At 39.7% G+C, this 23,813-nt stretch overlaps 1 long non-coding RNA gene across 1 annotated transcript in view; it reads right to left on the bottom strand.

Moving 5' to 3' along the window:
* Positions 1–508: 508 nt before the first annotated feature.
* LOC122904713 overlaps positions 509–23,813 on the bottom strand; it is a 91,827-nt gene continuing 68,522 nt past the window's right edge. Inside the window, exon 3 of the long non-coding RNA XR_006384249.1 lies at positions 509–539. This is a non-coding gene — a long non-coding RNA (uncharacterized LOC122904713). The remainder of the gene's footprint in view (positions 540–23,813) is intronic.

Here is a 23,813-nt window from a genome sequence, read left to right as displayed (position 1 = left end):
GAGGGAACTACCCCTAAGTTTTCTCCTGTTTAAGTTTTGAAGGGCACAGGCAACATGACTTTGGTCTGTTTTCCTTTTCTTTCCCAATAAAAAGTAGCAGCAAAGGTTAAGCAGGGCCAGAACCCAGCTATGAGCTCTGGAGCGCTTACACCATCATAAAAGAGGAGACATGGGTCCTGGGCCCACAGACTTCCCTGGAACTGAAGACAGGTGGTCCTCCTGTTGGCTTTTACCCACCAATCTGCACCTCAAATGGACACCTCTGCTTCCTAAGTCCCTACACACAACTATGCCCGCAACACGACCTCAAGAGGCAAACGCTTAGGAGCCAGGAAAGGGATGTGGAAATCGCTCTAACCGGCCCATTTTTAAAAAGCCAAAATGAGGGCTCGAATCTGCAACACGCCCATGGGGAAGACTCACCGCCCAACCCCTTCCACGGGCAGCGAGGACAGTGCAGCTGCCTTCCTGGTGCTTCCACAATTACCTGGATGTTCGCCCCTCCAATTCGCGTCTTCGGGCCTGATCGCCGGGTGACCCTGGAGAAAAGATAGGAGAGGAAAATCAATGCAGAGGATCAGAGTCAAAACTCGCAGCTCGGGGCGCCTGGGTGGCTCAGTGGGTTAAGCCGCTGCCTTCGGCTCAGGTCATGATCTCGGGGTCCTGGGATCGAGCCCCGCATCGGGCTCTCTGCTTGGCGGGGAGCCTGCTTCCTCCTCTCTCTCTCTCTGCCTGCCTCTCTGTCTATTTGTGATCTCTCTCTGTCAAATAAATAAATAAATAAATATTTTAAAAAAAAAAAAAAACTCGCAGCTCACCAGCCTCTCTCCATCGGGAATGAGGCGGCTCCTGGCCGCAGATGACAGCCTTTCTCTCCACACCCTTCCCCGAGGGGCAGGGCGAACTCAAGGGTAACTTGCATCAGGTGCGGGGGCGGGGGGGGGGGACTATTTATATGAGATCTGCAAATGTGACGAATCGTTCTCTTTCTCGGGAGGCTGGGGCACGGAGGGGAGCGCCTGGTCACTCAACCAGCACTTGCCTGTCTGCAACCCTGACGTCCAACCGCCGCGTTCAAACGTCTAGATGCCCTCCTGGCTAATTCTGAGAGCACGACCCCACATTCAAGTGAAGGGCTCTCCGACACATAACGGCTCTCCAGGATTTTGGTCTCATGTTGAAAAAGTAGCAAGAGGGACACTCCACTTTTAAGAAGCTTTGTTTTTTAATTGAAATGGTTTTTCTTGGTCTGCGATATTGCTGGGGAAATACTAGGTCGCACAGAGCAGTATAAACAATGAACACAAAATCTTCAAGCTTACTGCCTTGGAGATAAACACTGCTGGTATTTTTTATGTGGCTCTTCTAGGCGTGTGTGTGTGTGTGTGTAACCACCTTTTCCTACTGTAATTATTTTTACAAAATAACACTAAAATAAGCACTTTTTTACTTATTTGTAAATAGTTACTTACAAAACAATATTTGCCCATCGATACAAATTTCAAACAATGTCAGGGAGGTAAAAAGACTTACCCTCGACTTCTCCACCCTCCCCTTCAAACTCCTACTCCCTAGTGTAACCACTGTCCACAAATTTGTGGAATATTCTAGAACCTTCCCAGATAGAAGGTTAAGGACATCTTTTCATAACTAAAGACTGCCTCAACCTGATTTTCATTCCATAAAATAGTAGATATATTTCCATGTCAATACATATACATTTGTCTGGGTCTTTTAATTACTGATAGTTTCATAATAAGAGCATACCGTATCTTATCCAAGCATTCCCCCCCCAATTGGTGCAGGATGTCTGTCTCCCTTCCTTCATCTATTTATTCATGTTTGCTGTTACAAACAATACTGCAATGACCAGCCCTACACCCATACTCCAAACACCTGCTTGAGAGCTCCCTTTTGTCACTGTAGAAGGCAAATTCACACAACCTGGCCATCTGAATTTCTCTGGAGTCAGGTAGCCCGGCTCCTCCCCTGTAGGAGGACTGATGCCGCCGTCTGTGCTGTTCCATGTTGAGGAACAGGAGCTTCATTAGGCTGATTCCTCTAAGATCCACGGTGAGAACCACTCAAGTTGGCAGAACACTGGCCAAAATTCTCCTGCATTTGATTGTTTTCTCCTTGGTCACTGATGTGGACACCTGATCTCCACTCAAGCGCAATTCTGTTTACTCATCAGGCCCAACATCTATGCAAAGAGCCCTCCCATCTCCCGACCAGTCCCTCACCCAGCTGCATCTGTGGGCTGGCCGTACTCCTAGCCATTCCTATTAACTGTTTGAGGAAGCTCTGGAATTGTCGATCCTGTGTTCCTGATGCCCTCTTAGTACCAGTTCATTGCCCTGTTCATTACTTTACAAGCTATCCCTGGTTTTCATATTCACTGATTCTGACCTAAGAGCTTCCTGGTATTTCCTAGAAAGAACATATCTTTGATGTTTTGGCTCTTGTGTTTTTGTTGTTGTTGTTCTGGTTTTCTCTATTAATTTATATATTGATCCTATCTAATTTTTATCTTCTAGGAGTTTCCTAAATTTTCTGTTCTGCCAAAGGCATGTTTAATACTGGGCCTTTCAAATACTCTACAGTAACTGAAAGACCCAGACAAAGCTGCATGGCATGTTCTCTTGTTTTATAATGCTATTTGATTTTGTTCCTTTTAAAAAAATATTTTTCTATACTTTTAATAGTGCCTAGAGAGAAAAGGATGATCAACGAATATTCTCAGTCTGCCATCTTGATTTCGATATTATAACCTATTGAGTTTTTAAATTTTATCTTTAAAATATATACTTAATATATGAATGTTCTTATTGTACAAGTATTTAAATATGTTGTTAGGTAGACTAAAATATGAACTTAGCCGTTTGCCCACCCATCATCCTCAGTCCCAAACCCTTCTTAGGAGAGTACTACTTTTGAACTTCAGTGGGGAGTCTTTTACTTCTTCTCGGTACATCCATGTAATGCATTTATATGTTGTAAGACGGAACACATTAGAAGGACTGTTCTGTGACAAACTTTTTTCACTGACAGTACTCCTACAGATACTTTCATTCATTGCATGTGTGTTTATCTCATTCTTTAAAACAGCTGCATTGGTTTCCATATTATAAATTTTCCACACCTACATTTATTAGTTATTTTCAGTTATTTTGTTATTAAAGTAAAACAATGTTACAGCACATATCCTTGCACATATGTCTTTGTGCGCATTTTTCCATAGGATAAATTTCTAGAGATATAATGCTGACTCAGAATTACTCACATTTAAAATTTTAATGGATCTTACCAAACTGTCTTCCAAAAAGATCCTACTAACATATATCCCTCCAGTAACAGGAATGTTCATTTCCCTATATCTTGATCATATCCATGTATTAAATTTTTGTCATTCTTAGAAGTAAAATCATCTCCTTTTAAGGATGTATTGCCCTGACTGATAATGAAACATGTCTTTTTTTGTTTAAAGATTTATTTATTTATTTATTTATTTGAAGTGGGAAGAGCAAAAGGAGAGGGAGAGAGAGTCTTAAGCAGACTCCACACCAAGCACAAAGCCCAGTGCAGGGCTAAATCCCATGATACTGAGGTCACAACAAGACTTTGGTTTTGAGCCAAAACCAAGAGTCTGATGCTTAACTCACTGTGCTACCCATGTAATTTCTGTTCATTTGCCATTTATAGTTCTTCTTCCACAAATTGTATTGTTTACATTCTTTGCTGGTTTTATTAATAATATTTATTAATAATATTGTCCTTCTACTTTATCGATTATGGGGGCTACCTATATATTCTGGGTAATATGTTTTGTGTAAAATGTATGTTAACTATTTTTTCCACAGCTTTCCACTTTTAATTTGTTTGTTCTGTACGAACAGATTATTATTTGTTTCTTTGGGGTTTTGCTTGTTGTTACTACCATGAATATGGTATAATGTCAGTATGTTGTCTTAAAACTTGTGATTTTGGGGGCGCCTGGGTGGCATCCTGCTTTTGGCTCGGGTCATGATCTCAGGGTCCTGGGATTGAGCCCCTCATCAGGTTCTCTGCTTAACAAGGAGGCTGCTTCCCTTCCTTTCTCTCTGCCTGCCTCTCTGCCTACTTGCGATCTCTGTCTGTCAAATAAATAAATAAATAGATCTTTAAAACAACAACAAAAAATACCCTTGTGATTTTTTGTACATTATTTTTGGAAAGTCACATCCCCACCTTTAGCTGATTAAAAATATTCTCTTCTATTTGTTTCAAATACATATGTATGTGCTTTTTGGCTCCTTTTCTGAAATTTACCTGAGAGTATCATATGGGGTGTGAGTCTAATGTGATCCTTTTTAAAAATGGATGGTGAATTTCATAACATGGTGTATTGAATGGTTAGTTCTGTCCCTCACCGATTTAAATTTATCCTTTTAATATAAACTAAATTCCCAGGTTGGTTTCTGAGTCTCTGTGCACTTCTCTTGATCTGTTTGCCTCTTCCTGTGCCAATACCACACTGTGTATATAACTATGGTGTGGTGGCAGCTGCTGAGATGGCTCCCAATGATTCCTGCCTGTTGGCATTCATAATCCCAAATAGTCCCCACTACTGTACCAAAATTGGCCTGGGTAATCAACAGCATATGACAAAAGTGATGGTATGGCACTTCCATTTTTTACTTTCCTCTCTCTCAATCACTTGCTCTGGGAAAAACTAGATGTCATGTGCTGTAAACAGCCCTGTACAGAGGCCACTATGACAAAGAGCAGAAGCCTCCTGCAAACTCAGCATGAGTTTGGAAGTGTATTCTCCATTCCCTTCTGATGACTGCAGTGCTAGCCCACATCTTGACTGCAACTTCAAAATAGAGCCTGAACCAGCTCAGCCACTCTGGATTCCTGATCCTCAGAAACTGTATGAGACTATACATATTTGTTGTTTTAAACAAAGATGACAACCAGTGCCAAATCTGGGGTCACTTCGTTATACAGCAATAGATAAATAGTACATATTGTTTTATAATTCATCTTGGTATTTAATAGAGCAAGTTTTCCACTAAAGCTCATTTTCCCCCAACAGTTGCTTAGCAGTATCTGCTCATTTTATGAACTTCACAATTCCCTCTGCAAGTTCCATAAAGAATCCTTTTGGGATTAGAACTGAGACTGCACTGATTTTAGAGATTACATTTGAGATATTGGACAACTATAAAACATTGGGTCTTCCCATATAGGAGCATGGGTATGTCTTCTATTTATTCAGGTGTTTTTCATATCTCCAGAAAAGTTTTATAGTTCTCTTCATAAAAGTTTTTCATGTTTATCAATTTATTTCTAGGTCTTTTATGGGGCTTAATGTTATTGTGATATCTTTTTTTCCCCATCACATTTTTTGAATTGTTTATTGCTAATGTGTAGGGAAATTGCTGAGTTTTATACCTCAATCTTGATCCTTTCTCTTTTATTTTGAATAGTCAGTTCAAGTAGTTCTACCATTGATTCTCTTGAATTTTAGAAAATATCTTGAATTTTAGGAAAATATCACCTGCAAATAGTGACCATTTGACTCTTTCTTTCCAAGACTGATTCCTCTTCTACTTACATTTTATGACACGAAGGGCCCCCAAACAATGTTAATTAGAAGCAGAGATAGTAAGTTTGCTGTGATTCTAGTGGAAATGGGCAAGGGTTTCACAATTAAGATTCATTTCCCTGCACTTTTCTAGTAGACAACATTTACCAGGTCGAGGAATTTTCTTACATTCCTAGCTTACAAATGATTATTTTTGTGGTTCTTTTTTTTTTTCCAAATAGTTTTTTGAGCATCTATTCAGGTAATGGTATTCTTTTTACTTTAATATATTATTATGTTCACAAACTGATAGTGAACCTTTCAAGTACAATGTGATAAATCCTATTACATCATGATTTATTGGCCTTTTAATATTCTGCTGAAATCTGTTCTCCAAAATTTTATTTAGGATTTTTATTTCATAAGTGAGAATATATTATAGTCTTTTTGTGCTATTTATTGCATGGTTTTGCTATTGAGACCATGGTAGAATGGAATAGTTAGAAAGCTTCTTTACATTTTGTATAATCTGGAAGAATTTCCATAGTATAAGAATTATTTTTGGGGCACCTGGGTGGCTCAGTTGGTTAAGTGACTGCCTTCAGCTCAGGCCATGATACCAGGGTCCTGGGATCAAGCTCCACATCAGGCTACTTGCTCAGAGGGGAGCCTGCTTCTCCCTCTCCTTCTACCTGCTGCTCTACTTGTTCTCTCTCTCTCTCTTTCAAATAACATATAAAATTTATTTTTAGAAAAAGAATTCTTTTCTTATAGGTATGGGGGAGTTTCACAATTAAACTATCTGTATTTTCAATTTCTTTTATAGTTTTGGAACTTTTTGACTTTTTCTTCAGTCAATTTTGGTTATCCATTTTTTGCTAGAAAAGCATCTCATTTTGTTTAAATATTCATATTGGTTGCTACACACTGTATTAGATAATCTCTTACAATTTTAAAAAATTCCTCTTATCTATATTGGTCTTATGTTGTTAATAATATTTATTAGTTATTTCTCTCTTTCTTTTCTTCATCAGAATTGTCATGGGTTTGTCTTTTTTACTGGTCTTTTACAGAATCATACTTGAGTATTGATCAGGATTACAATCTTAAAAGGATTTTGCTTGTTAATTATTTTTTAAATTATTTTCAAAACAAATCAGAGATGAGGAACACAATAAATGAAAATAAAAATATGCTAGATGAAATAAATAGCACACTAGAGGAAGCAGGAGAGTAAGTCAGTGACCTGGAGGACAGAGTAATGAAAAGTAATCAAGTTGAACAGTGATAGAGAAAAAAAAATGCAAAAGGGAATAGACTTAGGAAACTTCGTGACACCATCAAGTTTAATAACATTAGCATTATATAGGGATCCCAGAAAGAGAAAAGAGAGGAAAGGGGGCACAAAATTTATTTGAAAAAATAATGGATGAAAACTTCCTGAATCTTCAGAAGAAAACAGAAATCTATGAGACACAGAGACCCTCCATAAAATCAACCCAAGAGATCTGCACTAAGATACTTAGTAATTAAAATGACAAAAAATCGTGATAAAGAGTGAATTATAAAACCAGCAAGAGAAAAGAAAATGGTTATATACAAGGGAAACTCCATAAGGCTCTTAGCAGATTTTTCAACAGAAACTTTGTAGATCAGAAGAAAGTGGCATGGTACAGTGAAAGTGTTGATGGGAAGCCAAGAATACTATATCCAGCAAGGCTTTAATTCAGATTAAATAAACAAACTTACCTTACATATAAAGGAGCTAGAACTAGAAGAACAAACAAAACCCAAAACTAGAGAAGAAAGGAAATAATAAAGATTAGAGCAGAAATAAAATAGAAATTAAATAAGCAGTAGAACTGATCAATGAAACCAAGAACTAATTCTTTGAAAAGATAAACAAAATTGATAAACCTCTAGACAGAGTCATCAAAAGGAGAGAGAGGATTCAAATAAAATCATAAATGAAAGAAAAGACATAAAAACTGACACCACAGAAATACAAAAGATTGTAGGAAAATATTATGAAAAATTAGATGCCAACAAATTAGACAACCTAAAATAAATGTATGAATTCCTAGAAATATATAAATGACCAAAACTGAAACCAGTATAAATAGAAAATTTGAACAGACCAATTACCACCAATGAAACTGTGTCGGTGCCCAAGTGGCTTGTAGCGCATGCGCGGTGATGCTTCTGGGCTCCGCCGTGCCCGCTCCTTGCCTCCGCCGCCTCTGCCTCAAGCCGTTGCCGCGGCTGGGTGGCAACGGTGTGGAGCTGCTCCGGCTGGGCCTGCGGGGGCCCCGGGCGCGCCGCAGGACTTTTTCTGTGCCCAAAAGTAAACACGCCGTTAAGATGGCAGCTGGATGCGAGCCAGTAGGCGGAACTTAGGATTTTGTATCTATGTGGCTGCAAGTGATTGGTTGTGCAACCTTGGTATATATAGACATGCACGGGTGGGGGAGAGAGAGATCCCAACAGCTACACAGAAATAAAGCTTGCTTCGCTGAGGTCTCCTGGTCGTTCTTGCTGGCGAGAGCGACAAAACTGAATCCAAAAAAAATCACAACAAACAAGTCCAGGACCAGATGACTTCACAGGAAAATTCTTTCAAACGTTTAAAGAAGAGTTAATACCTATTCTCAAATTACTCCAAAAAATTGAAAAAGAAGGAAAGCTTCCAAATTCATTCTACAAGGTTGTCATTACCCTGATCTCAAAACCAGATAAATACACCACTAAAAAAGAGAACTACTGGCCAATACCGCTGATGAAGGTTGATGCCAAAGTCCTCAACAAAGTATTAGCAAACCAAATCCAACAATACATTAAAAAAACATTCAGTTTTCTGAGTATAGATTCTTGGCCTCTTTGGTTAGGTTTATTCCTAGGTATCTTATGGTTTGGGGTGCAATTGTAAATGGGATTGACTCCTTAATTTCTCTTTCTTCTGTCTTGTTGTTGGTGTAGAGAAATGCAACTGATTTCTGTGCATTGATCTTATATCCTGACACTTTACTGAATTCCTGTACAAGTTCTAGAAGTTTTGGAGTGGAGTCTTTTGGGTTTTCCACATAGAGTATCATATCATCTGCGAAGAATGATAGTTTGACTTCTTCTTTGCTGATTTGGATGCCTTTAATTTCCTTTTGTTGTCTGATTGCTGAGGCTAGGACTTCTAGTACTATGTTGAATAGCAGTGGTGATAATGGACATCCCTGCCATGTTCCTGACCTTAGCGGAAATGTTTTCAGTTTTTCTCCATTGAGAATGATATTTGCGATGGGTTTTTCGTAGATGGCTTTGATGATATTGAGGTATGTGCCCTCTATCCCTACACTTTGAAGAGTTTTGATCAGGAAGGGATGCTGTACTTTGTCAAATGCTTTTTCAGCATCTATTGAGAGTATCATATGGTTCTTGTTCTTTCTTTTATCGATGTGTTGTATTACATGGACTGATTTGCGGATGTTGAACCAACCTTGCAGCCCTGGAATAAATCCCACTTGGTCGTAGTGAATAATCCTTTTAATGTACTGTTGAATCCTATTGGCTAGTATTTTGGTGAGAATTTTCGCATCTGTGTTCATCAAGGATATTGGTCTATAGCTCTCTTTTTTGATGGGATCCTTGTCTGGTTTGGGGATCAAGGTGATGCTGGCCTCATAAAATGAGTTTGGAAGTTTTCCTTCCATTTCTATTTTTTGGAACAGTTTCAGGAGAATAGGAATTAGTTCTTCTTTAAATGTTTGGTAGAATTCCCGGTAGAATTCCCCCGGGAAGCCATCTGGCCCTGGGCTTTTGTTTGTTTGGAGATTTTTAATGACTGTTTCAATCTCCTTACTGGTTATGGGTCTGTTCAGGCTTTCTATTTCCTCCTGGTTCAATTTTGGTAGTTTATATGTTTCTAGGAATGCATCCATTTCTTCCAAATTGTCAGATTTGTTGGCATGGAATTGCTCATAGTATGTTCTTATAATAGTTTGTATTTCTTTGGTGTTAGTTGTGATCTCTCCTCTTTCATTCATGATTTTATTTATTTGGGTCCTTTCTCTTTTCTTTTTGATAAGTCTGGCCAGGGGTTTATCAATTTTATTAATTCTTTCAAAGAACCAGCTCCTAGTTTCGTTGATTTGATCTGTTGTTTTTTTGGTTTCTATTTCATTGATTTCTGCTCTGATCTTTATGATTTCTCTTCTCCTGCTGGGCTTAGGGTTTCTTTCTTGTTCTTTCTCCAGCTCCTTTAGGTGTAGGGTTAGGTTGTGTACCTGAGACCTTTCTTGTTTCTTGAGAAAGGCTTGTACCGCTATATATTTTCCTCTCAGGACTGCCTTTGTTGTGTCCCACAGATTTTGAACCGTTGTATTTTCATTATCATTTGTTTCCATGATTTTTTTCAATTCTTCTTTAATTTCCCGGTTGACCCATTCATTCTTTAGAAGGATGCTGTTTAGTCTCCATGTATTTGTGTTCTTTCCAAACTTCCTCTTGTGGTTGAGTTCTAGCTTCAGAGCATTGTGGTCTGAAAATATGCAGGGAATGATCCCAATCTTTTCATACCGGTTGAGTCCTGATTTAGGACCAAGGATGTGATCTATTCTGGAGAATGTTCCATGCGCACTAGAGAAGAATGTATATTCTGTTGCTTTGGGATGAAATGTTCTGAACATATCTGTGATGTCCATCTGGTCCAGTGTGTCATTTAAGGCCTTTATTTCCTTGTTGATCTTTTGCTTGGATGATCTGTCCATTTCAGTGAGGGGAGTGTTAAAGTCCCCTACTATTATTGTATTATTGTTGATGTGTTTCTTTGATTTTGTTATTAATTGGTTTATATAGTTGGCTGCTCCCACGTTGGGGGCATAGATATTTAAAACTGTTAGATCTTCTTGTTGGACAGACCCTTTGAGTATGATATAGTGTCCTTCCTCATCTCTTATTACAGTCTTTGGCTTAAAATCTAATTGATCTGATATAAGGATTGCCACTCCTGCTTTCTTCTGATGTCCATTAGCATGGTAAATTCTTTTCCACCCCCTCACTTTAAATCTGGAGGTGTCTTCGGGCTTAAAATGAGTTTCCTGGAGGCAACATATAGATGGGTTTTGGTTTTTTATCCATTCTGATACCCTGTGTCTTTTGATTGGGGCATTTAGCCCATTAACATTCAGGGTAACTATTGAGAGATATGCATTTAGTGCCATTGTATTGCCTGTAAGGTGACTGTTACTGTATATTGTTTCTGTTCCTTTCAATATTTCCTGTAGAGCTGGTTTGGTGTTTGCAAATTCTTTCAGTTTTTGTTTGTCCTGGAAGCTTTTAATCTCTCCTTCTATTTTCAATGATAGCCTAGCTGGATATAGTATTCTTGGCTGCATGTTTTTCTCGTTTAGTGCTCTGAAAATATCATGCCAGCTCTTGCTGGCCTGCCAAGTTGGTTCTCTGTGGATAAGTCAGCTGCCAATCTAATATTTTTACCATTGTATGTTACAGACTTCTTTTCCCGGGCTGCTTTCAGGATTTCTCTTTGTCACTAAGACTTGTAAATTTTACTATTAGGTGACGGGGTGTGGGCCTATTCTTATTGATTTTGAGGGGCGCTCTCTGAACCTCCTGAATTTTGATGCTCGTTCCCTTTGCCATATTGGGGAAATTCTCCCCAATAATTCTCTCCAGTATACCTTCTGCTCCCCTCTCTCTTTCTTCTTCTTCTGGAATCCCAATTATTCTAATGTTGTTTCGTCTTATGGTGTCACTTATCTCTCGAATTCTCCCCTCGTGGTCCAGTAGCTGTTTGTCCCTCTTTTGCTCAGCTTCTTTATTCTCTGTCATTTGGTCTTCTATATCACTAATTCTTTCTTCTGCCTCATTTATCCTAGCAGTGAGAGCCTCCATTTTTGATTGCACCTCGTTAATAGCTTTTTTGATTTCAACTTGGTTAGATTTTAGTTCTTTTATTTCTCCAGAAAGGGCTTTTATATCTCCCGAGAGGGTTTCTCTAATATCTTCCATGCCTTTCTCGAGCCTGGCTAGAACCTTGAGAATTGTCCATCTGAATTCTAGATCTGACATATTACCAATGTCTGTATTGATTAGGTCCCTAGCCTTCGGTACTGCCTCTTGTTCTTTTTTTTGTGGTGAATTTTTCCGCCTTGTCATTTTGTCCAGATAAGAGTATATGAAGGAGCAAGTAAAATACTAAAAGGGTGGCAACAACCCCAGGAAAATATGCTTTAACCAAATCAGAAGAGATCCCAAATCGTGAGGGGGGAGAAAGGGGATAAAAAGAGGTTCAAAAAAAAGAAAGGAAAAAAAAAGAATTAAAAAAAGAAAACGAATAAAGAAAAGTATGAAAAAGAAAAAATATATATATTAGATAAACTAGTTTAAAAAATGTTAAAAGTGAAAAAGGTAAAAGTTTAAAAAAAATTTTTTTTAATTTAAAAATTTAGCAAAAGAAGAGAAAAAAAATGGAAAAGAAAAAAATTACTTTAACTGTAAGACTAAAAATTCACAGGGAGAAAGCCATGAGTTCTGTGCTTTGCTTTCTCCTCCTCTGGAATTCTGCTGCTCTCCTTGGTATTGAAACTGCACTCCTTGGTAGGTGAACTTGGTCTTGGCTGGATTTCTTGCTGATCTTCTGGGGGAGGGGCCTGTTGTAGTGATTCTCAAGTGTCTTTGCCCCAGGCGGAATTGTACCGCCCTTACCAGGGGCCGGGCTGAGTAATCCGTTTGGGTTTGCTTTCAGGAGCTTTTGTTCCCTGAGCGCTTTCCGTAGAGTTCCGGAGGATGGGAATACAAATGGCGGCCTCCTGGTCTCCGGCCTGGAGGAGCCAAGAGCCCAGGGCCCCACTTCTCAGTGTACCCTCAGAGAACAGCACCCAGTAATTCCCGTTTGCCTGACCTCCGGCTGAGCTCCGAGCTCACCGAGCCTGCGACCGGTTCAAGGTAACGCCGAACTGCGAGCTTACTGTCGGCTCTGTCTCTGCAGCCGGCTTTCTCGCTCCAATACCCGCAAGCTCTGCGACACTCAGACACCCCCGATCCTTCTGTGACCCTGCAGGACCTGAGGCCACGCTAAACCCGCGTGGGCTTCGCCCCGGTTTAGCCTCTGGAGAGATGTCCCTCAGCCGAACAGACTTTTAAAAGTCCTGGTTTTGTGCTCCGTTGCTCTGCCGCTTGCTGGGAGCCGGCCCCTCCCCCCGGGGTCTATCTTCCCGTCGCTTTGGATTCACTTTCAGAAAATGGTTGTTTTTCTGCTTCTAGAATTGCTGTTCTTCTTCTCTTCTATCTGCCGATGGATTTGCAGGTGCTTGCACTCTTTAGATAAGCTCTCTAGCTGATCTCCTGCTAGCTGAAGTAGTCCCAGCCTGCTACTTCTCCGCCATCTTGACTCCTCCCCTCCTTACAGCTAGGTTTTTTAAATAATTTTCTTCAAGTTACAAAAGACCCATTAGGATTCTTATGAGATTACATTTTTATTACAATTTCCACTAAATTAAGCCATTGATACTACAAAAACTTCCCATCCAGGTTTTTTTTTCCTTTGATTAGTTCTTTATTTCCCTCAGCAAGATTCATAGTGTGTGTTGTTATTTAAGCCCTCCACAATCCTTATTAAATTTGTTCCTAAGTAGTCTATATATTTTTTCTTATCTAGCTTATTTTTCATTATGCTGCTCAGTTGTTGTTAATAGAGATAAAAATTAGTTTTTTAGTATTTATAGTCTATCTGATACTCTACTGATACTTTTATTAGTTTGTATGCTCCTCCTTTCTGCTTTCTAGACAAACATATACACTGTAAATAATAATTTTATCTTTCTAATAATAGCGTGTTACTTATTATATTTTTTTGCCTTCTATCGACTTGAGCTTAGAACAATTAAAATGCTTTCGTAAATGATATGTGGCTCAACCATAATATCCCCAAAAGTTTTCCTATACTGAAAAAAGCAAATTCAACTCTGAGCTAAATATTTAATGCATGACTATTTTTGCTGGCTTATGCTATTTCCAAGTTGTAGTACCTACAGTATTATATATTGATCATTACATTCCTGCACCCTCACTAGGTATGATCATTTTATACATGCAGTATAAAACTTATAATGTAAATTTCATATTCAAAATAATCACAGAACTTATAATGGTTGTATCATTGTTTTCATGATAAATTATTAGTTGAACCTAAATGTATCTGATGCCAAAAGCTGGTTTATAAACATAAATCTAATATATAATGTTTCTATGGAAAAGTATAGTCTGCTTTGTGACCATCCACTTTATTTTGGTTTCCAGGATCATATTCTAGCAAAAAGCAAGAGCTACACATATAAAGTTAGCTTTAGATATTAAAAACCTTCTATAAACTGTTGGATCTCATGAAGGAATGCTGGGTATGTTGATATTGGAATAGTAAGCTAGGGACCAAGTTAGGATATCCTAAAAGCACAAGAGTCTCAATGATTTCAAGCCAATGAGGCCAAACACAATAATACAGCTAACAAAGAAAATCTCCCAGGCCCTCTAACGACGATTGCATACATTAAATATGAACTCAAGAGAGAATTTCCCAAACTGTTTGGATCGTGGTTAGATGGTTTCTGCAGATTGCTTGATCAAGGTCATACAGAATAAATGGTGTGTAAATTGGCATTTCCTGATCTCTTGTTTTGTGAGAGTAATTCCTCAACCCCAAATCGCAGAAAATATTTTAACAATTTAATTACCAAATTCTATTAAGGTGGCTTCAATTTAACTCCTTTGTTCTTTGCCTTAACTAAGTTAAGTGACCCATAGGATACCCCAAACCCATCCTGAATCACTCCCCTCTCCTCTGTTGTGACAGAAAGCAAGCAGCCCCTTGTGTAGGAGGTGGAGCTGAAAATTGGTTTGGAGGGCAATGTTCTAGGTCAGCTGGAGTTGGCAGTCCCCTGCTCGGGAAGAGTGAGTTCTGCGATTGGTCCTGATGGACCTCCGAGCTGTGGGCTCTATCATCTCTCTGAAACATTGACAGACATACAGTTCTTGGTTGCTCTCAGCCCTTCTGAGGCACAAAATGGCAAACAGGATTGAGATGCAGTTTTTATTTTCAAAGAAGTTAAAGAAAATGTCTGCCTATGGCTATGATGTAGTAAGATGTGCCAAGAGAAGCCCCAAAATGCCCAAGATTGGCCAATCTCCATGTTGACCTGTTTTCAGTTGTTAGTCAATAACGTCCCCCAAATATAAGGGGTTTATAAAAACTTTAACAATAAATTTTAGTCAAAGAGACTATGGTCAAAGAGATCAAATTTCCTTATTTTATTTCTCTAGAAACCAATACTGTGTTTCATTCTGTGAGCACAGCCAACTGCCCTGGGGAAGTGATTCCTTCATGGTAAATAGTCAACCTGCCAAGATCTGTGAAAAGTCTGATATTACACTCAATTTGCAAACTAACAAATTAGCTACTACATTTCATGGATACTGGAAGAAGGGACAAGACTTCTAGGTCAGAAACAAAGGACTCTACCACTCAGCGCACAGAGAACAGCATGAACTTGGGGCTCATGTCAGTTCCCCTGCTCCCCAATCCCACAGAGCAGTCTAGGTGGATGCTGCACACACAGATTTGCATTACAGCTGAGAATTCCAAGTTTAAAGAACCTCGATCTTTTATAATGAGCTGTAAGCAAATCTGTCTAATCTTTGCCTCCAAAGAGAAATTATCTTTATCATATCAGTCAATAAACAAATCTTGCCCTCTGCCCCATAGGGAGACAGTATCTTACTCTTCTAATGCTGTTCGCTATACAAACATCCTTGTAAAGATAATCCACAAAATGCCGTACCAGCTAAAGCTAACACAATGTGATTTGTCAACTATACCTCAATTTTTTTAAAACAAAGAAATGACAGAAGAAACATAAGTACAAACCCCATGGGGTGAAAAAAAAATCCAGGACAAAGACAAACAGCACCTTCACATGCAAAATGTACAGAAATGTTAGAGACCTGTCTTAGTCAAGTCAGGCTGCTATAACAAAAATAGCATATACTGGTTGACGTAAACAACAAACATTTACTTCTTACAGTTCTGGAGGCTGGGAATTTTAAGATCAAGGTGTCTTCAGATTCAGTGTCTAGTAAAGGCCCACTTCCTGTGACCATCAGTTCACTGATGATCAACTTTTCACTGCGTTCTCATCTGGCAGAAGGGGTGAGGGAGATCTCTGGGGTTTCTTGTATAAGGGCACGAATTACATTCACAATGGCTCCATCCTCATGACCTAATGGCCTCCTAAAACTCACTTCCAGATATCATTACGCTGGGGATAAGGTTTAAACATAGGATTGGGTCAGGGTGGCCCAAGCTTTCAGTCTGTAGCAAGACCTATGAAGAATTTTCCCCTCTCATAACTGTGAATCAAGCTCTCAGAAAAACCACAGTCGAGGGCGCCTAGGTGGCTCAGTGGGTTAAGCCGCTGCCTTCGGCTCAGGTCATGATCTCAGAGTCCTGGGATCGAGTCCCGCATCGGGCTCTCTGCTCAGCGGGGAGCCTGCTTCCTCCTCTCTCTCTCTCTCTCTCTCTCTCTGCCTGCCTCTCTGCCTACTTGTGATCTCTCTCTGTCAAATAAATAAATAAAATCTTTAAAAAAAAAAAAAAGAAAAACCACAGTCGATAAACTCACCACTGATATCTTACTGCACAATAAGGGTATTAGGAAAGAGTGTTTTCTCCCTCTTCATAAGAGAGTTTCAAAAGAGAGCCATAGCTCAAAAGAAAATAAGGAACATGATGGCAGCAGTGTCCATCTCAGGGCCTTGCACCATTACAAGCCCAGCTGTTAACCACATGCATTCACTTGAGCCACAAAGAGTGTGAGAATAAAAATATTAGCATTATTTCCATTACACTGGATTCACATGATGATTATAGAAATAACCAACCTCAGCATACTACAATATTTATTTTGCTCTTGAATGTTGTAACAACTTGGGGAGGGGGGACTATCTTTATTTGAGAAGAGTTTAAAATGAAAGCACCTGTTTCATATCTTTGCTGGGAAATGATGGGAAATGAGTTTGCTGAAGCCAGATGGAAGGGAAGAAAGAATCAATTAGAAACAGAAATCTAAAAACAGAGAGAGAACCACACTACAGTAATCATACTATGAAGATGGATACCAGAGATCCATACAGAAAATGTTTCCTAGAATTCAAGGTTCCAGATGTCTGCAGCTCATTCTACTTTTTTAAAAAAGACTTTATTTATTTATATGAGATATAGAAAGAGAGAGTGTGCATGAGTAGGGGGAAGGGATGGAGGGAGAAGGAGAAGCAGACTCCCCACTGACCAAGGGACTCCACATGGGGCTCGATCCCAGGACCCTGAGATCATGACCTGAGCCAAAGGTAGACCCCTAGTCAACTGAGCCACCCAGGTGCCCCAGCTAATTCTATTTTTGGCTGAGGACATATAGTTCTGACAATTATCTTTAATTTTTCATGATCTGAATTTTTGTTTGCCTTTGGGATGAAATGGAAATAATAATTGAACTGGGAAGTCAGAGAACATTATTGGATGTCTTCTCAGAATGATTTTGGGTCTTAGTTTCCCCATCAGGAAAATGAAAGGCTACACAGCCTGTATCAAGTTGTCCAGCTCTGAAATGCTAGTGCACTCTTCAGAGTAGGGAATTTAATTCATTTTAATACAGCCCCATATTAATTGCTGCATAGTCATATACCTAAATGAACCATGCATGCCTGAAAATTATCATGAGGGAAATCACAGCCTAAGGTGGTAAAACCCAAATAAGGTGAACAAATTCACATGAATTCTTTGAGCTTATCTACTTCATCATCCCATTTAATGTTGTATGTGCCTTCCTTTTTCATCAATGTAACTTTAGAAGACTCTCCACACCATCCCAGAACAAAAGTCATCCCTCTAGAACGCAATGATTGAGAAAACACATAACACAAAACAACCAGTCCAAATTCCATAATACTTTTAAAATTAAAAACAAAACAGGAAACAACATGTGTTGGAGAGGATGTGGAGAAAGGGGAACCCTCTTACACTGTTGGTGGGAATGCAAGTTGGTGCAGCCTCTTTGGAGAACAGTGTGGAGATTCCTCAAGAAATTAAAAATAGAGCTTCCCTACGACCCTGCAATTGCACTCCTGGGTATTTACCCCAAAGATACAGATGTCGTGAAAAGAAGGGCCATCTGTACCCCAATGTTTATAGCAGCAATGGCCACAGTCGCCAAACTATGGAAAGAACCAAGATGCCCTTCAACGGATGAATGGATAAGGAAGATGTGGTCCATATACACTATGGAGTATTATGCCTCCATCAGAAAGGACGAATATCCAACTTTTGTAGCAACATGGACGGGACTGGAAGAGATTATGCTGAGTGAAATAAGTCAAGCAGAGAGAGTCAATTATCATATGGTTTCACTCATTTGTGGAGCATAACCAATAGCATGGAGGACAAGGGGCGTTAGAGAGTAGTAGGGAATTTGGGTAAATTGGAAGGGGAGGTGAACCATGAGAGACTATGGACTCTGAAAAACAGTCTGAGGGGTTTGAAGTGGCGGGGGGGTGGGAGGTTGGGGTACCAGGTGGTGGGTATTATAGAGGGCACAGCTTGCATGGAGCACTGGGTGTGGTGAAAAAATAATGAATACTGTTTTTCTGAAAATAAATAAATTGGGAAAAAAAATTAAAAACCTATTTAGGGCACCTGATGGCTCAGTGGGTTAAGCCTCTGCCTTTGGCTCAGGTCAGGATCTCAAAATCCTGGAATTGAGCCCCACATTGGGCTCTCTAATCAGCAGGGAGCCTGTTTCTCCCTTTGTGCCTGTGTACTTGTGATCTCTCTCTCTCTCTCTCTCTCTCTCTCTGTCAAATAAAAAAAAAAAATCTTTGAGGGTGCCTGGGTGGCTCAGTGGGTTAAAGCCTCTGCCTTCAGCTCAGGTCATGATCCCAGGGTCCTGGGATCGAGCCCCACATCGGGCTCTCTGCTTAGCAGGGAGCCTGCTTCCTCCTCTCTCTCTCTCTGCCTGCCTCTCAGCCTACTTGTGATCTCTGTCTGTCAAATAAATAAATAAAATCTTTAAAAAAAAATCTTTGAAAAAATTAAATTAAATTAAAACTTTTTTACTTATTGCATATATTTGGAAAAATAGTAGATAATTCACATTATTAACCCACTGAGCCACCTAGGTGCCCCAATAATTCACATTATTAAAGCAAATACAGTACTTTGAGTGAATATGTTCTCATTACTGCAGTAACAGGTATCTTTTTCCTCTCACCAACTCCACCCCTAAGGGTCTTCACCCCATATGCCAAGACCTACTCATCTACAACATGCCACCATAGACTAATTTTAGAGATAAAGGGACTTCAGTGAATACTTTTATAGACTATTAGAAATGGAGTGTCAGAAAATTATCAATAGCAAAACAAGAGCTAAATGTCAGGTGTCTTGATTCTTAATTTCATTTCTATTCTGGAATATGACCAGTCATCCTTTTGTAGTAGGTACTATTGGTGCCCTACCCAGATCCCAATTACCCGGCCAATAATTTGGTCCTTCAACTGCTATATTAACTGCAACCAGCTCACAGTAGAGCCCCTTTCCTGAGAATTGCCTCCAACAGAGCTGACTTGTCTGGAAATCCTGTGAAGGTTATGCCTCACCACCTCACATACACACATACCCATGGACATTCTACAGGCAGCAGTGGACTGATAGAGGGACACAAAAGACCCACCTCCCTTGTCTCAAGGCAGGACAACTCTGTGATACCACTCATGCTCCAGAACTCCATGGGGTCAGGTTGAGGTTAGACTTTAGCTGAACCATTGTCTTTGCCAGCTGCTTCCCCTGCTTCTCCTCTCTACAAATTCCTTCTGAGAGTACTCTGTTGATGAATGACTCACATCAAAATCTCTGTTTCAGGCTCGGCTTCTAGAGAATATGAACTAAGACACTGTCCTTCAACTTTTCCAGAAATAGAGCTGACAACCCTGCAAAGCATGCCACTCCGTTTTTGGACAGCTCTGGTCATCAGAAGGTGTTGTTGTTGTTGTTGTTGTTATTATTATTATTATTATTATTATTATCATCACATCTGCCTTTTCACCCATGAATCTATGTAAAATGAATCTCATTCCTTTTCCACATGACAACCCCTCATATCTGAGAGGAGAAAAAGCAATTGCCCTACTTAAATCTTGTTTTCTAGGCTGTGAGAAAAAAAGTCTTTTGTTGTTTTTTAAATCACAGAATGATATTTTAACTCAAGATAATGTCTGTTTGACAACAAAATTGCATGAAAATGGAACATCTACCAGAAGAAAATTTGAAGAAGGCTATGTTCAAATCCACTGGTGGGGCGGGGAGGCGGAGGCCGGTGGAGGATGGGGCTGGGATTGGAAGGAGTGTGGAGAGACCAACCCAGTACAGGAATGAGGGGAAAACCAAATCTCAGAAAAAGACAAACCAGGCATAAACTACTTAAAACCAGACACAGTGGGAGGCTGCAAAGATCCCATGGAAGAGAAACCTTCTCAAGAGGACATCTCATAGAAGTAGGTCAGGAAGAAAACCTAGAACCCAAGTGTCTATATGTCCAGGCACGCCACATGTATATATTTAAGATTTTTAGGTAAGGAAGGGTAAATACTGCCTCAGAATCATCAAGATTTATTGATGAGATGCATACCTAGACTACAACGATAAAAGAGTGTAGGATGCCTTATTCAAAGGGACTATTTCATCAAAAGGACAGGATAGGAAAACTGTGTCAAGACCTGGGTGGCTCAGTGGGTTAAGCCGCTGCCTTCGGCTCAGGTCATGATCTCGGGGTCCTGGGATCGAGTCCCGTATCGGGCTCTCTGCTCAGCGGGGAGCCTGCTTCCCTCTCTCTCTCTCTGCCTGCCTCTCCGTCTACTTGTGATTTCTCTCTGTCAAATAAATAAATAAAATCTTAAAAAAAAAATTAAAAAAAAAAAAAGAATGTATATATTCTTCCTATCCTATCCTTTCAATGAATCATCCCCTTTGAACAAGACACACTATAGTCTTTTATTGTTGTAAGAGTTGCAACTCCTAAAAAAAAAATACGCACATTCCTATGAAAAAATATACTTGAAGCTTTTGCTTGAATGGGGAAGAAATATCACCAGGTAACTTTTCAGAGTCTTCTGAATCCAAGATTGAATAAAGCAAGTCTTAAAGGTTAAATGGTGTGAAAAGGGATTCCTGAGAATCATTGACTCTTAAAGCTACATGAAAACTTGAAGCCACCGGCATTCCAAGTCAAAGAAGTTGTAGTCTCAAGCCTAATTCACCTATTTTAATTCTATTAGGAATGCATGAAACCCTTGGAGCACTTCCCTTATTTTGTTTTATCTATTCTTAGAGTATTTTTTAGAGGTAGAGCAGGCATCAATATCCCTGTTTTATTGACTGGAAAATGGAAGTAATTCCCCAGCTAATGTGTGGCCAGGCAAGATGGAAAGTCATTTCCTGCAGTCATCTGGTGATCTTCCTATATCATCACTGTTTTCCCAGCTACCAGTTATCTCAACAAATCTTACCAAGATTTTCTAAAGTCAAATAAACAAAGTAAAACTAATTTTTATTCTCTTTAAAACACACACATATATATACACATTTATGATACATATAAGGAACACATTCAGGAAAAAAAACTGTTAGGGAGTTACAACAGCAAAAAGACTGGAAGTCAATATTTATTCAAGGCTTTCAGTCATTCAATACCACTTTGTCAGACGTTTCGTCATGTGACTTGGATCTCCATCCACATGGTTCCGTGGAAATTCATTAGAAGCTAGTAAACAGGGGGTGGGAGGTTGGGGTACCAGGTGGTGGGTATTATAGAGGGCACGGCTTGCATGGAGCACTGGGTGTGGTGAAAAAATAATGAATAATGTTTTTCTGAAAATAAATAAATTGGAAAAAAAAAAAGAAACTAGTAAACAGGAGCTGTGTTTAAACGGAATTTTGCAAAGGCAGTCCTGGAAAGCCAGGCCAGGACCCAAATTCCAGGTCACCCCGTGCAAAAGAAACCCTGTACTGGAAATCCAGGATTGCATTCCAACCTAGCACTGCCACTGAGCCACATGATCTTGGACGAAATCAAGTACACACTCTGCACCTCAACTTCTTGGTTTCTAAAATTGATAAAGGGCTTCAACCACACTAATCCCTAATGATTCTTCCAACTTGCAACATCTCTAAGTCATTGCCTCCAAGGAACCTGGATTTACTTGTGATGGCCCTTCCTTCTGCCACAGCCCATGGGCTGTTTTATCTTCTAATCCTCTTGATTTGTCATGTTTTATAGCCAGCTCATGTGGGCAGGAAGCTTGCATATACATTTAGCCCGATTTCAGCCATAGTTTTCATCTAACAAACTTAACCAAGCAATTCTTTCTTTTTTTTTTTTAAAGATTTTATTTATTTATTTATTTGTCAGAGAGAGAGGGAGAGAGAGCGAGCACAGGCAGACAGAGAGGCAGGCAGAGGCAGAGGGAGAAGCAGGCTCCCTGCCGAGCAAGGAGCCCGATGTGGGACTCGATCCCAGGACGCTGAGATCATGACCCGAGCCAAAGGCAGCTGCTTAACCAACTGAGCCACCCAGGCGTCCCAGAAGCAATTATTTCTTGATCAGCACAATTTGGGATAACATTTTTAAAGAGAATATAACTTTATAACTTTCAACTGTACTACTACTATTTTGGTTCAGCCATATGCTTCTTCTTCCCTCCTCTCCGCCTCACCCATATTCAGCAATGTTAAAATATGCTGTCACACTAGAGACTCATGGGGGATTTAATGCCAGACTTTGTATTTTGGCACCCATAAACAGTCAGCCACGGTTCCAATCCGAGAAACATATAGATATGTCTGGAGTCTATTGGCTCTCAGCTGGTAGCTTGTCAAATGTCTCCGTTTCTCCCAGCCCTTTCACACTCACTACCAAGCAAATGGGTAGGTTTCTAGTGAGATTAACTGCTGGGTAATGATTTGAAATTGTGTGTTAGGTTGAACTAAAATAACCTAGATAAAAATAAAAGCCCCTATCATTCCCCATTCACTAGCTGCCCCACCACCTGGTTCAGTGGGCCTGAGTTCACAGCCCTCACTGCATCTCCTGCAAAGGAGCCAAAGGGAGCTGAGACCCAGCTCCTCCATCTCCTGGGGGATCTCATGGCCCCCAGTGACCTCCAGACCCTGTCTCTGACACTCAGGACCCAGTGATGGCTGTTTTTCTCACTGCGCTGACCTAAATCCCTGATGGACCCCACACACCCATTGCCCATAGTTCCTCTGGGAGCAAAGTGGGCCCCTACTCCACAGGGCAGGGTTTATTGACAAGAAAACAGTATTGGTTTGCAAAACAAAAAACAAACAGGCCAAAAACATCCCAAAACCCCAAAAATACAACAATAAAAAATCTCTGTAGTACATATATGCTCCTAACCTTGGACTTTCAGTTTCTTAAAAGAAAAACAAACCAAAAATAGAGAAAGTATATTCATCTCTGTCATTATATCTAATTCTCCACCAACAAGAATAGTCAAGTTTCACTATCCAATTGGGTGCTCAAATTAGGACATCTTTCTAAGGAAAATTTTCAGAATTTCATAACCTTGTACAGTTCATTTTTTGTCCACATTTTGATTTACTGCTATAAATACAAATAAAAATTAAGTAGTCAGAAGTTTGTATCACCTTAAAATAATTTAAGCAACCAATGGCTGTATAATATTTTATTTGTATATTTGATATAAATTTTTCTAAGTATATAGTAATATATCAGTGTTTCTTTGGGTGAATTTTCACAAGTTATCAGTTAAAAATTTGGGGCGGGGAAGGAACTTTGGGTGGGTGGGGAGCCCAAAAATGTTTCCTTTGCTGCCTTTCTTTATTCACTGTAAATATTTCAGTTAAAAGAAAGTCATAGGAGAGCAGGTGATTGGGTCTTTCTGTTTAAAAGCAGAAAGTAGTTTTGCTTCCATCACCTATCCTATCAGTGGCTGCCTAACCTTGCTTTCTGATATAATGCAGGAAAGGGGTGCTTCTAGGTACCAAGCTCTTACACATGTTCACAGTTTTCATCCTTTGATCCCTCACCTCTCTGCTGCTTTGTGCTGTCAAAACACCTCAACGCTTTGACTCAAGTGGTGTCAAAACATCAAG

The sequence above is a fragment of the Neovison vison genome, chromosome 4, assembly GCF_020171115.1.
Source record: "Neovison vison isolate M4711 chromosome 4, ASM_NN_V1, whole genome shotgun sequence".
Lineage (NCBI taxonomy): Eukaryota > Metazoa > Chordata > Mammalia > Carnivora > Mustelidae > Neogale > Neogale vison.
This window is presented reverse-complemented; position numbering and strand designations above follow the sequence as displayed.